The 19,337-nt window shown below is 32.5% G+C and overlaps 1 pseudogene; it reads right to left on the reverse strand.

The window, feature by feature from the left end:
- The window catches only part of LOC109820582, an 8,754-nt pseudogene extending 1,548 nt beyond the window's left edge, over nt 1-7,206 (reverse strand).

Genomic DNA, 19,337 nt, shown 5'->3' on the forward strand with positions numbered 1-19,337 from the left:
GGATGGTGTATTGAAACTTTTGAGATTCTGAGTATAAACCAGCCCTGCAGAAGGAACATATAAATTATGGATCACATCCTTGACACGGGAAACAAGATCATAGTACACTAATAAGCAAGGTTTTAAATATCGGATATCGGGGAAATATCGGATGGCCAAAATTCATATCGGATTGCGGATATCGGGGAAATATCGGGGATATGTGGTAAATATCGGAATGTCATAATGAATGTTTGCATACATAGTATAATGCATTAAAATGTAATCTCAACATATGTAATGAAATTTAAGCATACAAAATATGAGTAATATATGTTTAGGATCACTAATCAACATTATAAAACAAACAAAAGTGCGAAGCAACGTTGCAACATTCGATCTGTTTTTTTTAGGGCAAAATGTCATTTGATATAATGGAAAAATCTTGATATCTCGCCCAAAAATTCCAAACACGGTATATTATTTTGCAATAAGCTATATAAAAAGATATATTGGTCCACATATCGGCTAATATATCGGCCATATCGGGGATTTATCACTCAAAATAGCCAAAAAGCGGTAAATGATATTTAAAGACCATATCGGTTGCGGCAAGCCCTGTAAAAGGATATATCGGGGGATATATCGGGCCATGTCGGGGATATTTAAAACAATGCTAATAAGCCACACAAGAATAGATAAATAAATAAATAATGCAATCATATAGCATCATAACAATTAGGCTAGCAATGCAAGACAAAAAAGAAAACTGTTCAATCAGTTCTCATGTCCTCCGTCTAACAATGTAAGTTTAACTGATGACTGATCCTAGACAAGATTTGGATTGTTTGTTTGATCTTACAGTATCACGTATCATTCCTAGTGGAAAACAATGATGGATCGTTTGTTTGGTTTCATAGCATCACATATCATTCCTGGAAAACAATGAATATACGTGTACGATGTATTCTGCTAACACACCCCAATTAATCCAGGTGATTTTCAAAAATAATACATGAAAGTTGCATTCTGAGTTTTGTATCGCTGTAAGAGAAGCATGCTCACCTTCACGTATTCTTCCTCTGCTGGAATTGTTACCTTATTTTGGTAATGAGGTTATCCAAGCCTCTTGACATTAGCCTAGTTCTTGGCATCATCCACTTAGCCTAGTTCTTGGCATCATCCACCCTCAGCAAGTTGCCTACTACTCACAGTCTCATAGTTAATATATATGACACAATTAGATTACGACATAGTATGATATATGCAAAAAAGGCATGAGTCATATGTTGGTAGTATAGTAAGGTCCCAATATCGTGTGATTTGCCTCTTGTATCGTACAGTACGGTAGGCTACATCACATATCACAGTAATTTTGGTGTTTATGTTGGCTTTTGAGGTTTTATCATGTTTCGGATCATATATCATCTTTAGTTCTGTAGTTATAAAGTGAGAAACCTGATCGATATAGGGTTTCTCATAGGATATATCAGTCTCCATTATTCTGTATTCTTCATCTCATATTCTCTCAGCTTCAGCTAGGATAAGATTAATGGATCTCTAATTAACTTGAGACACATGTAAAGACAAGAAAAATGAAGCTAATATTCTTGAAAGTGGTATCCGTTCTTGAGTGATGGTGCTCTGTGGATAAATTTGGGATTATCAATTGATGTTAAATTAATTTACTTTGCCATTTCTGGAAATTTAGCTTTCATGAAACTACTTATGTAGTGTTTTTACTTCTGCGTATTATACTATTATGTAAAACTTGTGCATGGTGCTCACATAAGAAGATACGTGTACATGTATCAGGCATGATAAAATATAGAGGTGAAGATATTGCAAATTCTTAATGACCCAACTATGAAATCCATAATAAGTTTTACAAATGAATTTATAACATATCATAGAACGAACCCAATCCACAGGTATACACTGCTCTAAAACTGGAGATGTACACATTCTCATGGAAGGTGCCTAATAAGAATCCTGCAATATGGATATCAAACACAAATATGGTTTCCTCGCAAAAGAATTTATGTATCAAAAAGAGTATCATCTTGATCAAAGGTCTAATGGTCATTGCACTAAAATTTGAGTTGTTAACTATTTATATAGAATAAAAGAAAGGATTTTACAGGATTTTACCAATCCTCCTTCGTTAGTTACATTTTTCCATGCTTTTATTGTTTCATATGCTTTGAATTAGTTTATAATTATGTGATAAATATAGTTGTATATTTGATCGCACATTGCCACATTGGCTAGCGTATCCTATGATATGAGATACAACATTTATGCAAATGATATGCAGGGGAAAATGATCACGATAGATTAACACTAACTTCATAGCTTAGCCACTAATTAGTGATCATCAAGTAAAAATCCAACTCACCTTATATCATTTTACAGTTTTCTACAACTCTTGCCGTCCATGAGTGTGAACTGATGAACATCAACGGACACTTCACTTCAAATCTTTTTTCTATGAAACATTAGCTAGTTTAAAAATAAAGGAAAAAAACTGTCGAAAAATAAAGTACTGGTGTAAAAGTAAATAAATGCTGATCAATTGTTAACATTGTAGATTCAACATTAGAAGTTTGTAGCCTAACCAATATACTTGCATAAAAAATTTAATTTCATTTGACTTCATCTTTCGGAATGCTAACTCACTACCCATTTCTTCTACTTTTTACAAATTCCACTCTCTGTGTAGCACTAATCCCTGACCCCAGAAGGATGGGGGGTTATGTTACATCGACACTTCTATCATGAAGTTATACCCATATCTTACAGTTTGCATACCACGAACTGGACACCAAATACACCTCAGATACTCCTTGAATATATGTGTACATTTATTCATATGTGTACTCAATTGAATAATACATGTTTTAATTTAAATCGATCATCATGCACTTCTTGATTGTATATCCTATTTTACATCCACTTTCTGAAACTATGGATGGGTTTGTTGCACCACATAATCAGTTCAAAACTATGATTTTAGAGAGCCATTTGCGTATCTAGTTAAAAAACAAGAGGCTTTCAAATTTATACTATACATAATAAAAGAAATATAAAAAATATTATTGTAATTTTTTGTTCTCATACCATATGAATGAAAAAACAATATTGACCTCCTGTAAATTATTAATTCAATATATATGGCCTAGGCCCCAAACCCTAACTTTTAAAACTTTGGCATGCCCCATACCCGTGCTCATGCCCGTACCATACAACATAGGATGGGACAGCTCTTGCGATATAATCTCATAGGCTATGCTATGAGTGGGAAGTATGTGCTACTGAACCTTTCTCTTCCCTTCTCTAGTTTCAAGGGAAAATAATTAGGTTCAGCAAAAAAGGCACTGTGACCCTTTGTTTAACGCAACACATACCAGATAGGGCATATTGGCTGAGAAAACAGAAGTACACATATTTAATTGTGTCATATGTATTCAACGTGCATACAGAGACAATTTCCACAAGTCTATGCAACATAAAGACTAAATGCAAAACTCATAAAAATGATTTTCTCCACTCTATTTCAGGAATGCACCACATGGTATGTAAACTTTGTGACTTGAACTCGTCAAAATCATATATTGGTAAAAAAAATATTTTAAAGGCTAAGGCATTTGTTTCCCTTGCATTCCTTAAATATCCATTATGAGGCACAGATGGTCATGCATAGTGGTTCAACTTTACTCTTTATATGCTCCAAGTTGTATTTTCCTGATAGTATCCCAAATTCCAATATGAGTAGTTTCTTTTTAAGGACAGAAAAATTATCAATAAAATGTTACACAGACATTGCGTTTTGGGCGTTGTATCCTGTCGGACACAAATTTGACAAGGGCACGCGATGGACACGTGTGGTTCAAAGCAAAGCCTGATTTTCCCATTAGTTATAACCCGAAACTCGTTTCTTTGGTATATTGGCTCAAAACCAATAGGTTTCAACTGATAACTGAAACCCATTACTTAAAAGATTTGAAAAATCCCATCGTATCCCATGAGATCAAAACTAAACTTTTGATGTTAAACATTAATTTTTAGTTAAATTTAACTTAAATCTTAATTGTTATAGATAGTAAAAGAAATGTACAATTGTTTTTTATTCAATATTTGATTTGATGTAAATGTTATATACATATCATATATAACACACACGCGCGAGCGAGCACGCGTCCGTCCACGCACACACACGCGCGCGCGCGCACACGCGCACGCACACACACACACACACACACACACACACACATATATATATATATATATATATATATATATATAATATATAATATATATATATATATATTGAGAGAAAAATGGGTATGCTTCGGTAGTGAGGTGTCCCTATTCCCATCCACTCATCTCCAATTCTCAACACTCCCCAACCTATGTGAATGGCGCCCTGATTTCATGAGTGGAGGGAAGTATTCACCTCACTACCAAGCACAAAACTTATGCCCACAAAAACTTGTGCTTGGTACCAAGCATACCATTTTCTTCTACTCTCTATATGAATATATATATATATATTATATAATATATATATATATATATATATATATATTATAATATATATATAATTTTAAATATATATATATATATATATATATATTAATATATATATATATATATAATATATATATAATATATATATATGTGCGTCGTGGATAGTATGTGTGTGTTGGGTGTTGTGTTGTGTGGCACTCTATATGTATATATGTATATATGTATATATATGTGAGTGTGTGTGTGTATAATATTTGTGTGTGTGTCCCGTATCCTGCCCTTTACAAATTTTCTGTGTCCCATGTCTGTGTTCGTGTCTGCACCTGCACCTGCATCCATGAAACCTAGCTGCCCATCATCTCTCTCTAGAGATGTTGCAGGGAAGGCAGGACAAGAGATATCGCTGAACAGGTAGATGTGAGAAGTGCCTTTCAAATAACTAAAGATGACAAAACATAATCTCTCAAACTAACTTAAAAATTGAACAAATGGCAAGTTAAGTAATCCAAGGAGAAAGCAAGCAACTAGAGAATGGGTTCAGAAATTAGATATTTCCAACCATGCACACCTAACTTTAAGGGTTTAGAAGTTTCTGAAATATAGCAAACAGCTTTGTATTGAAGACATTCCATTTTAGGAACATAGTACAAAAAGAAAGGAAAACAGATTATACTTTTTTCAAAGTTCCATGTAATTCAAATGATGTAAATCATGATCAATTACATACGTGTCCATATGCAAAAATATCAATTTTATATAACACCCTGTAATAAAAAAAATGAATGTACAACCAAGAAGTCTGTCGCAAGTTTCTGAATTTGAAAAAAAGAAAAATAGAGCATAAACAACAGACAACATCATAATGATAGAATTAAATCATCACGGCTGAAGGATTTAACAACACATATAAAGAACTTACTTTTCTCTTACAGTCTTCATAACCTTCGCATACTGACTCACTGCAGCGGGATCATTAGGATCAATTGTGATCTTTTCCTTACGAAGTATACCAAGGGCCGTCTCGAATTTGTTCTTCACCTCATAAAAGATGTTTTTCAACATCTCTTCAAGCAGAAATGTATCCAGTATCAATAAGATTATATATAAAGGAACACAATAATCATGAATTCAATCTAGATTAACTGAAATAAATAATAAGAAAAATAAAGCAGAAGAACAAGAAGGACAACGATTAATAATTAATTAAATGAGTTTTTCAAGGGAATAGTACATTCATCTAAATAGCTGAACATCATAAGGATCTTCAAAAAATCGAGAAAAATAAGTGCTTTGACCACTTTTAAATTCTCATTGTTCTTCTTAGTCAAAAAGGTTGGTCTAGAGGAGAAAAAAGCTGTGGTCCAGACGTTAAGGTTTACAAGCTCACTCAAAGGCTCACCTAGGTTTATTACATAAGAAGAGTGTTGAGAAAATTTCACCTTCTGCTCTATTACAAAAAGTGGTCTACATATATGATAACATTTGAAGCTAACATCAAGTAGAGATGCATCCCCACACTAATTCAAAGTTAGGAAATTTAGGAATAAGCAATAAAATTAAAAGCCTCATGAATTTTGGTCACCAGCTGCAGTTCCAAGTTCAGTTTTTGAATGCTTTTAGTTGTAGAAAAATATACTTAATGTTGGAATAAGGATGATATACATCTAGTTGATAATTAATCTAGGGTTGATGGGCTAACAACATATTTCAACATATGCATAGAATGCATTTATAGCACTACAAAAAGAAATTATACGTTGATACAAAAAAGAAGAATAAATTTGCAACCGAACATGGCCCAACACAACAAAGACCGCCTTCAGTATGGAAAATGCTTATTGAATGGAACTAAGTCACATGGGACAAGTTGTCTCTTCTTTGACTATGCGCAAATAAATTCATAGCATCCATCTTCAGAAACAATCTCACGACGTACTCATGAGCTCATTCTGACACGTAATGTGCCCACAGGAACGTCAATCAATAACTTCACCCCAAATAAATAGTCAACTTCACCTTAAATATGCAATCAGCTACAAATGCTGTAAATGATTTGAAAAAACGCTGAGATATCGGATAAGTACAAATATAAAATTTCGTTCTAATCAAGGTATAAACCGTATTAAATTTCAAATAGAAACATGTCATCTGATCGGCTTACCATCTCCCTTAAGAGGAGGGAGTCCAGCTGGAGCAGCTTCTTTCGCGTAAAAACGAGCAGGCACCCAATGCTCGTGTTGTACAATGATTTGACTACTTCCATATAACTGCATAAATCAGAAGAATTAAAAAAAAAGATAACTACTTTCTCAAGATTCACACAGAGTACCATAAAAAGATCATACATTTACATAAGAAAGGTTAAAGAGGATAAAGTTTGACGCTAGGGTTTCCCAAAACCAACGCAACGGGAACGAACAATAAAACCCTAAATTTGTCAATGATAGATGATTTGAGATCGATGTAGATCCTGTCGGATGTTGTAACGGAGATTGCGAAGGGGATCGATGGAATACCTGCTTGGATCTCGAGAGAATGCGAGGAGACAACGCCATGGCCGAGAGAAATCACTTTCTTCTACCCATTCTCTCGGTCTGGTTAAATGATGGACCCCCGGTGATGAAACGGGTTCGGGTTATCCAAACTTCACCTGGATCCGGCCCGATTAGGCTCGATTAGGCCCGATCCATTGGCCGACCGTGGCGATGGATTATTTTTGGTCCAGCGCCCGGTTACTCAGAATTCGGGCTCAACGTCACTTAAATACGCTATTCTTCCACCACGTTTACATTTAAATATCTTAAATTATAAAAAATAATATTTTATTATTTTAGTTGTTAAAAATTAGTATGTTAGTACATATTATTAATTGTCATGGAAATATTCTTAAGAATATGTCCTGATAACTAGCATAATATATGAGTTATCATAATATATTAAAATGCTACTTTTTTACACTTGAATATTAAAGTGCAACTTTCTTATAAGGAGCTTTTTGGTTTGTTTTCCATGTATTGGGAAACACAAATACATGTAAACAAACTAAAGTTTTGGGTTTTCCAAACTTTTCTAAGAAATAGATTGTTTAGGTTTGGTTCATACATAAAACATGATGGCAAACTAATATATACACTTTTCTTGTGTTTGATTGGTATCAAAAAAAGGGGAAAACTTTTGTTGACTAGACATTTCTCACTTTTCTTATATTTGGTTGGTATTGAAATATGTAGGAAAAAGTGTATATGGTCATCATGGTAAGTTTACACTCACTAAAGATAACTTTATTTATGATCGTTATGAGAGGTAATCTTACCAAAATAAAAGTGTAAATATAACATGAAAAACCAGTGAATAACCAAATTCATCATAAATATTTGATTATGATATAAAAATCATATGAAAGATGTAATGACATTATTATCGTAACAGTTATGAACTACGTACCTGATTTGACATGAATAATACCTGTTTGACATGAAAAAATCACACGAAACTTGTTTGATATAAAAAAATCATATGAAATCTGTAGTAACATGATTATTCATAATTTTATGAAATACACACCTGAATTAATAAAAATTTCTTATGGGACATGTAAAAACCTATAAACAACCTGATTAGTCATAAACATCTATATGACATGGAAAATCACATCAAACCTGAAAATACCAAATATGTAAATAATTGAGACTGTACTACAAGAAACAAAACCAATTAGGTTTCAAAATCATGAGCGCTTTAAAACCATGGGCAAAACCAACAGAAAATTTACTGATCCAAATAAATATTGTCAGATTCAACATCCAACCACCAAGTAAACGTACCAATCCATATATCTATCAAACACAATGTTTACATACCAAATGCTAACCATGAAAAAATATGAGTAAGAAAAATAAAGATATTGGTGAATCTTCATCTGCACCATCACCAAAGGTAAGAATATTTAAAAATTTTATGATAAAAATGGAGTTGTTTATTTTAATGTCAATTATGTTTTTTTATAAGCGTGGAAGGATTACTAAACTTAAACAAACATTTGAAGAATGGATTGCTTATATGTCACGCCCCGCTTCCTAAAATACCGGGGAATCGGAACGTGAACAAGCCGACAACGTATTAGATTGAGAAGAATAAATAAAAGATCATTTCTTCTCAACCTAATACGCTAAGGGGCTGTTTGGTTCGTTTTTTAACTCGGTGGAAAAGTTTTACACCGCCTTCACATCAGATTTTTCGTAGTCACGTAGGATATAAGTTTTCCGTCGGTTTCTTTTCTCATCTTTGGTTCGCTAGGGTTGAAGAAGGGAAACTCGGTGAAAATCACCGCCACATCAGATTTTTTTTCTCTCCCCCAATTCCTTCCTCAACCTCGTGAAATCGACGAAAACTGCAGCCACGTCAGCTTTTTGCCATATAAACAAAAGTTTTCCTTTTTTTCCATGCGAACCAAACACAAAAAAATAAATATATTGGTTTCCCACCATTTTTTTGCGAACCAAAGCGAAACAATCTATTTCTTGGAAAAGTTTGAAAAACTCAAAACTTGTGTTTTTGTACATGGAAATGTATTTCCCTATATCTAGGAATTGAACCAAACAGCCCCTAAGTGTCAAACAATATAAAATACGAAGTCACAGGTCCCCGATCACAATTAGTAAGAATATAATAAACAACTCAGAATAAAAAATCATATCACAAATAGAATAACATCTGAGACACAAGGTTTGGGTCAAACATGCCCTTATTACAAAACAGAACAACTAAATACTGAAGAAACATGAAAATACATCATCCAACAGAAATGAAAAGTACTACAAAAGCAACTAAGGACCATCAACTAAGAAAAGAAAATAACTGAGCTTCGGCCTATTCTTCAATTCTGTCTGCAATGCTCTCCGACTGAGAATACCCTGGCTCTGACATGTCTCCAAACTAGACCTGTTCATCCTCTAAATCTGACGTACACCAGAGAAAACAGGTATAGGTCAGCGCGCATAGCACACGATAAGATCCCACAAAAGAAAAAATAAAACGGTCGAATGACCAATGCGGTAACCAATGCAACAGAAATGACAAAGAAACGTGCAACTAAAAATCCAACTAAATCAACATGCAATCCACTACTAAATCATAATAATCATAAGAATCTAAAAATCAACTGGGCGACGAGGGTTTGTAACTAATCATCCTATAACAGGCCACTAATCCACATCTTACATAGAGTCAACGTTCATATTATCAGATAACTAACTGTTCGCATATCCCATATGTGCATCCAATACCGCTACACAAACTCGATCAGAGGACTACACGCAATCCGTTTTTAGCCTGGTCCGAACTCAATATAAAAATAGACGTAAGAGTAAACAAGTGATTCAAAATAGGTATTTTATATAAAACATAATAAGAAGGACATAATTATACATATTCGACAAACAATATAATAAATCAGAAATATTAGTAATATTCATAAGGTAAAATAATAAATATAAATAAGATACAACAATAATAATCATCACTATATAAAATTAATTCAGACATAGTAGTATATTATATAGTAGTTAAAAAATCACATAAATACAATCAGCATAAATATACATAAATTAAAATGTATAATACATAAAACATGAACTATGGAAGATAAAATAGATTTATAAACAAATAAAAACATAAGAAGGGCATAAATTTGTATAATAAAAATATTAAGATATTGTAAATAAACATACCATGAATGATTGATGAACATGTAAACATAAGCACCGATAATACATGAAACAAAACAGGATTAGACAAAGTTGATATTAGAAATGATGAATGATTATAAATCAATAAAAATATACATCATAAATATAATAATATACGTGAATACACTATAATGAAAAAGAGAATAGTAAATATAAAAATAATGAAAAAGTAAAACACAACACAAGTAAACGAAAATAATGAATAGAGAATGAATAACAACTAATAACACAATAAAAGACATAAAAAATCTAAAATTACCATAAAATAAATACTGAAAAATAACATGCGTATACAATATATATTGTCACAATGACAAAATAATACAATTAAAAAAACGAAGCAAACAACAACAAATATGCAATTAAACTATAAACAACCCAAGAGTAAATACTATACATACCCACAAATGCTATTTAGAATAATCTTTTATATTAGTTATAAAGGAATAATATTCAATGATACGAGATATAGTAACAAAAACTATATCATTAGTAACTCAAACTCCAAACCTAACAATATGAATAATTGTTTGAATATCAAAATAGAAATACATTGCTCTTAGAAATAATAAAATCAATGTGAACAAACTAAAACAACCTAACAAGACAAAACTAACTGATAAGATAACTATGTACTGAAAATATTATGAGTTGAAAAAAATAAAGAATAAGAATGTAATGCTTATGTAGAATACTAAAATCATGAACTTATTAAAGTATATTACTAAAAATACGAACAATATACAATAATCTAAAACATAAGTAAATAATAGATGGTATGACGGAAAAAGTGCACACATACACAATTTAGATATGCGAAAATATATTTAAACACAAGAAAATAATCTAAATATCAGATATGCTATGTGATGTATGTGTGAAGTCTAGAATAATGCGAAACACTTAATGAATATGATTTGAACAATTAAAAATATATAAGTAATAATTTTCCTTGGACTATGTTACTTATATATTTTTAATGAAAAACATATAATATAACACCGTATGTGATACATAAAATAATGTAATAAATAATACAAAAATCAATACAATCAAACGATACATAAGTCAAATAAAAAAAATATAGTGTAAAAATAATAACACATAAAATAATGACCGGTATTAGGAAAGAGAGTGTAGTCGTAGGTGACGAGACAAGAAACAGCGGGAAGTTTCGGAGTCAAAAAGTGACAAGGTAGGGACTAAGACATAATTCGTCGAGATGATAGGATAAGAGCTGACTATAGTCTTACGGATGAAATATGATATGCGTCTAAATTATTCATTATATTCTCACTAATAGGAACTCGGGACCGAGACCTACATGGGCCACCAAAAAAACCTGTCACACCCCGCTTCTCAAAATACCGGGGAATCGAAACGTGAACAAGCCCACAACGAATTAGATTGAGGAGAATAAATAAAATACCATTTCTTCTCAGCCTAATACGCTAAGCGTCAAGTAATATAAAATACGAAGTCATAGGTCCCTGATCACCATTAATAAGAATATAATAAACAACTCAGAATAAAAAATCATATCACAAATGAAATAACATCCGAGACACAATGTTTGGGTTAAACATGCCCTTATTACAAAATAGAACAACAGAATACTAAAGAAACATAAAAATACATCGTCCAACAGAAATGGAAAGTACTACAAAAGCAACTAAGGACCATCAACTAAGAAAAGGAAATAACTGAGCTTCGGCCTATTCTTTAATTCTGTCTGTAATGCTCTCCGACTGAGAATACCCTGGCTCTAGCATGTCTCCAAGCTGGACATGTTCGTCCTCTAAATCTGATGTACACCAGATAAAACAGGCGTGGAAAGAGGATCCTGAGTTGATGACCTAAGAATCTGAATCATTGTCCATAGCAAGGATCAAAGCATCCTGTTAGACCCTAGACGGGGGAGGGGTGATTAGGGTCTTATACTAATCTAATCTGATTATATGCCAATTAAAATTAATTAACAAGTTATCCTAGCAAGTATGAAATACAACAAGATATATGAGCTAGGATAAGCAAAATGAACAATAAGATATATCCTATATGATAAAAATATATGCAAGGATATATAAACTAACACAAGGGTAAAATAAACATAAACAAGATAGTGAATGAAATAAAATGAGCAATGCACAATTGGCGATATAAGATAAATACAAAAGCAAATGCGCCAATGACAAACTCAAACACACTCAAATGATCACGAAGTTCGGACCTTCCGTCCTACGTCTCCGCTCCCCACTCCCGGGGATAAATCCACTATCACAACCGGATTTTCTACACTCACCCAAATAACACCTCATAATGTCGGTTTTCAACGTTCACCGATCAACGTTCACAATCACTCACAGTGTCGGTTTTCAACGCTCACCGATCAACGTTCACTCCTCACACTAAAGCATAATTACAACAATTGTTTGTTCTCTAATATGGATGAGAACACAATGAAAGCTCATACTCAATTATTACAACTCTCATCAACCCAAATATACTATGTATGAAAATACAATAAGCTCATGTGGGTGTGTGTAAGCAATAAGTGAAATAAAATCAAATCTAAACTCAATATAAAAACTAGCTTTAACGAATGATAATAAAATAACTAAGCAAATGTAAAGCTAGATAAGAGTTTAGAAAACTTCTCTATAAACACAAAGGAGAGGATAAAGAAGATTGAGGATGAATCCCTCAATTGACAACATAAGCTTCCTCCTTTGTAAACACAAACCCCAAACTTAAAACAAACTATAAAACCCTCTTAAACTTGTTTAAAACTCTCTCATTATATATGAAATGATAAATACAATGGAGTATATATAAGGTAGAAGAAAAGAACCCCAAAAACCCCAAAAAACCACTAAAAGACAAAAATCAGCAAGTTACCGTTACTGTGCAACGGTAACATTGACGGTCGACCGTGAGAAGAAAAACTCAAAAACTACTCTCTGGACTGCATACGGTCGACCGCACTGTAGCACAGTCGACCGTGGCGGTTGACCACACTGTAGCAACGTGCACAAACAATTTCAGGTTTTGACAGATTCTGGAAATTTATGTATCTGATTTTGTAAAATCAATTAAAAATAGTAAATCAACTCCAAAAATCATGAAATTTTGAGAAAAGGTTCTAGACATATAGATTAACATGTTACAGAAAGAATTTTGGAAAAATCACTTCCCAGTTGATAGAAATAAATGTTTGAACACAGATAAACAGTTTCTGAAAAAACTGCTGAAAACTCAGTTTTGTAAATTTAATTGAAAATAACAAAACAACTCCAAAATTAGTAAAACTTGGGGAAATGTTTGTATATATGAAGATAAACATGTAAACGAAGAAATTTTTAAATCATATTTCCCAATTATGAAAACTCATCTGTTTTGTAAAAATATGCACGAACATGAACTTTAAACATGCACGAACAAAACTTATTAAAACTTGATTTTGAAAAATTCATTCCAAACAAACTTTAAAACACTTTCCAATAGGTTTATAGACTTGATAAAAGATATATCATCATGTTAATAAGTCCATTATCCAAAACAACGATAAATCAAAATAAACGTGTGTGTGTGTGTATGAAATTGAGCTTGAAGTATTGAACACACATAATATAACACCTAAACTAATTTACCAAAGCTTGTGATCTTCAATGAAGCTATTCTTGGTAAATATTGCGGAAGAAGCTTGAACTTGGATCTTGACTTGAATGCATAGGCTTCACTCCACTATTCCGCCAACCTCCATTGAATATGATCGTTGAGGCTCTATTCCATTCATCCTCCAACTCGTTGTTTGTCTAGAATAAATACGAAAACACAAACACTAGACAAACAACATTAGAAGTAAATTATTTGTTAAACATCATCAAAATAAGAAGGCCAACAATCTCTCTCTTTTTGATGATAACAAACAATTTACAAAAAGGATATATGCATTAAAGGAAATGAATATACAAAGTATAATATATCATGCATATAAACAAGAAAGAATATACTCACAATATTTCTCCCCCTTTGAGAACATCAAAAATGGGACAAAAGGATGAAGAGAGCGAAAGGTCCCCCTATCAATAAGCATGGGTGAGTATAACACATAGAAAGATATAGGGCTTGCTCCCCCTATCAAAATGCCTCATGAATGTATGAAATGAAGATCATGACAAACATATGTGAGCAAGCATAGATGGAAAATATGCTAAACACAACTCACATACATAAAGACAATGAGAACATATATAAATATATCAAAGTGAACATAGTGTCTCATTTCTCAAGCATAAAAACCATAGTGTATAAACATAGATTTATGAAATCAAAAGAAGAGGAACATGAGAAACACGCAAAAAGTTTTCAAATGAAAACAAATTAATTAATGAAATCATAATTTAAGATTTAAGTCCAAAAACAATGATTGATAAAAAAAGGAACTTTTCTTTGTATAACTTGATCAAACCACTCATAGAATATATTATAAAACACGAATAGATGATCCATAAGCACAAACACATAAATATCATCATATAAGTGAAATATAATGAATTCAAAGAAACAAATCAAAATAAAATTTTTGACAAAATGCAAGAGAGGCAACAATACATCAAGCTTTTAAGCTTGTTTCAACCCATATAAGGACTTTTAGTACCCGATAAACAAGATTTGGGAATAAACACCCAATTAACCTGGAGGGTTATACAAGCACAAACCTATCATCAAAATCGAGATTAATAATCACGAAAACAAAAGATTTGATCAATTGAAAATTGTTTTCATATTAAAAGTTTAAAGAATAATTTTAAAAACCAAGAAAAAGAAAAATAACAAAAATTAAAATTCTTGGTTTAAAATTTATTTTGGCACCCAAGCATTCTTGGTGCCGGATTGTTTAGGGACATGACCCCTATCAATAAAGCTCAAAGCCCTAGGGTTATGAACCCGTTTGGGCACATATAGTGCACTAACACGGTCAAAGCAATAATCACTCAAATGACCATTTCGATTGCAATTTGTGCAATGAAAGAGATCTATTTGTTTTTGTGGACCATTAGCTCGTGCACGGGAATCATTTGCAAATAAATATTTTTCTTTTAAATTATATTGCAAATGAGAAATATTATTAAACAAAGGTGGTTTACTTGAGAAATTTGGCAAGTTTGAATATTTTTTCAAATCATAACAAAACTTCGCTAAATGGCCAAATCTACCACCAACATCACATTTAAAAACATGTGGTATACTAGAAACATTTAGAAAATAATTTTTTTTTTCAAATCAAAACAATATTTTGTCAAGTGACCAAAACGACCACAAAGATCACACTTGAACACACTAGCATACTTATGATGAACTTTGTGAGAATGAGCATGTGAATGTGTAAGTGTATAAGATGAAGAAGCTACATGAGATGCACAAGGAGCATTAGAATTCTTATGTTTGTGTGCATCATAGCAAAATTTAGCTAAATGACCTTTTCGGCCGCAAATAGAGCATTTATAAATTTTGCTATATATGTGTGCATAATGAGTAGATGATGACTTAGACTTGGCACACATATCCATAAGCCTCTTATGATTATCAATGCATATTTTTAAAGTTGAATCTAAAGATGAAATGCGATTATTCATAAGATTCAAATCTTTATTTTTAGGCACATATGCATTTTTATTAGAAGTAGAACATAAATAGTCATTTATAAAGGAAGCAGTATCATTTTGTATGTTCTCTACTTCTAAGTTGGTATTATTTTTATCATGAGTCAAGTTAGCAATATCCAATTTTAAATTATTATTTTCTAAATTTAGCATATCATTGTTTTCTTTAAGAGCAACATTTTCTTGAGAAATGATATCAACTTTGGAAGCTAACTTCTCATGATCGGATTTTAAATCTTCATTCTTGCTTTGCAATTCAATAAAATTTTTATGCAATTTGTTATAGGCATCTAATAATTTTTCACTAGTACAAGCAAGTTCATCACTAGATAAATCATTAGTGGTCTCGAACTCGCAAACCTTACTAGGGCTATCGCCTAGTGGCCGTGTGCATGATGCTCTATATGAACTTGAAGCCGGATCCGCCAAAGCTTGTTGGATCGCCTCTAAGTCCCCTTGATGTGCTTCAATAAATTTCCATAAGGTATAAGCATTATCAAAATGAACAAACTTGTTAGACATAGATAAATTAAAAGCATTTAGCAAATATTCTAACAAAATATTATTCATTGTAAACATTCGATGATCATTTTTATTCCACTTGGATTTCTCCGAAGTGAGCACAATGTAAGCATCATCTATAATTTCCCCATAAATCAAAGTGTTTAGATTGAACAAAAAGTTTAAATCTAACAAACCATTGGGCATAGGAAAAATTATCTAATCTAGGAGCAATATTAATGGCATAATCTAAACCATGCATATCCATAATGTAAAAAGCAAGCAATATATAAAAATTAAAAATTGGATTAGCATAAAAAGATAACTTGGATCTTTAACTCAAGACGATTAGACCTTAAATCAAAGAGCACCAAACTCTGATACCAATTGTTAGACCCAAGAGGGGGGGGTGATTAGGGTCTTATGCTAATCTAATCCGATTATATGCCAATTAAAATTAATTAATAAGTTATCCTAGCAAGTATGAAATACAACAAGATATATGAGCTAGGATAAGCAAAATGAACAATAAGATATATCCTATATGATAAAAATATATGCAAGGATATATAAACTAACACAAGGGTGAAATAAACATAAACAAGATAGTAGATGAAATAAAATGAGCAATGCACAATTGGCGATATAAGATAAATGCAAAAGCAAATGCGCCAATGACAAACTCAAACACACTCAAATGATCACGAAGTTCGGACCTTTCGTCCTACGTCTCCGCTCCCCACTCCCGGGGAGAAATCCACTATCACAACCGAGTTTTCTACACTCACCCGAATAACGTTTACACCTCACAATGTCGGTTTTTAACGTTCACCGATCAATGTTCACAATCACTCACAGTGTCGGTTTTCAACGCTCACCGATCAACGTTCACTCCTCACACTAAAGCATAATTACAACAATTGTTTGTTCTCTAATATGGATGAAAACACAATGAAATCTCACACTCAATTGTTACAACTCTCACCAACCCAAATATACTATGTATGAAAATACAATAAGCTCAATGTGGTGTGTGTAAGCAATGAGTGAAATAAAATCAAATCTAAACTCAATATAAAAACTAGCTTTAACGAATGATAATCAAATAACTAAGCAAATGTAAAGCTAGATAAGAGTTTAGAAAACTTCTCTATAAACACAAAGGAGAGGATGAAGAAGATTGAGGATGAATCCCTCAATTGACAACATAAGCTTCCTCCTTTGTAAACACAAACCCCAAACTTAAAACAAACTATAAAACCCTCTTAAACTTGTTTAAAACTCTCTCATTGTATATGAAATGATAAATACAATGAGGTATATATAGAGTAGAAGAAAATAACCCCAAAAACCCCAAAAAATCACTAAAAGACAAAAATCAGCAAGTTACCGTTACTGTGCAACGATAACATTGACGGTTGACCGTCACGATCGACCGTGAGAAGAAAAACTCAAAAACTACTCTCTGGACTGCGTACGGTAGACCGCCACAGTCGACCGTACAGTAGCAACATGCACAAACAATTTCAGGTTTTGACAGATTCTGGAAATTTGCGTATCTGATTTTGTAAAATCAATTAAAAATAGTAAATCAACTCCAAAAATGATGAAATTTTGAGAAAAGGTTCTAGACATGTAGATTAACATGTTAGAGAAAGAATTTTGGAAAAATAACTTCCCAGGTGATAGAAATAAATGTTTGAACATAGATAAACAGTTTCTAAAAAAACTGCTGAAAACTCGGTTTTGTAAATTCAATTGAAAATAACAAAACAATTCCAAAATTAGTAAAACTTGGGGAAATGTTTGTATATATGAAGATAAACATGTAAAAAAAGAAAATTTTCAAATCTTATTTCCCAATTATGAAAACTCATCTGTTTTGTAAAAACATGCACGAACATGAACTTTAAACATGCACGAACAAAACTTGTTAAAACTTGATTTTGAAAAATTTATTCCAAAAAAACTTCAAAACACTTTCCAATAGGTTTATAGACTTGATAAAAGATATATCATCGTGTTAATAAGTCTATTATCCAAAACAACAATAAATCAAAATAAACGTGTGTGTGTGTATGAAATTGAGCTTGAAGTATTGAACACACATAATATAACACCTAAATTAATTTACCAAAGTTTGTGATCTTCAATGAAGCCATTCTTGGTAAATATTGCGGAAGAAACTTGAACTTGGATTTTAACTTGAATGCATAGGCTTCACTCCACTATTCCGCCAACCTCCATTGAATATGATCGTTGAGGCTCTATTCCATTCATCCTCCAACTCGTTGTTTGCCTAGAATAAATACGAAAACACAAACACTAGACAAACAACATTAGAAGTAAATTGTTTGTTAAACATTATCAAAACAAGAAGGCCAACACATCTTGCATGATATGAGCCTCCTGCTCACCTGCATCATTCTTTGGACTCTTGTAGACTGAAGACATATGACCGTCCTGGCTGCAGTTTCAACACTTTCCTTTGATAGGTATAACCTTCGAGTTTGACCTCTTCTTCACAGACTTTGACCGATTCTGTTCTGGTTCCCTTTCTTCTGGCTTCTGCCTCTCTGCTCAAAGTTTAGAGCTGAACCTGAACCTTCTTATTTAGATGATTTTCTTCTAACCTCCTCGGATAGAATCATACTGACCACCTCATTCAGCTTTTAACTTTTCATTCCCCACCAAATTGCTGATTATCGTCACACAACCTGCCCAACTATCCGACAACTGTGATAGTAATAAAAGGGCATGTACTTCGTCATCGAACGTGATATCTACAGAAATAAGGTGATCAACAATCGTGTTAAACTCGCTGAGGTGCATCATGAAGGACCGTCCTTCTGCCATTTTGAGGTTAAAAAGAGTTTTTACCAGATGCATATTGTTTGCTGCAGACGGTTGCTCG

Source organism: Asparagus officinalis, chromosome 8 (assembly GCF_001876935.1).
Source record: "Asparagus officinalis chromosome 8, Aspof.V1, whole genome shotgun sequence".
NCBI classification, from domain to species: Eukaryota; Viridiplantae; Streptophyta; class Magnoliopsida; order Asparagales; family Asparagaceae; genus Asparagus; species Asparagus officinalis.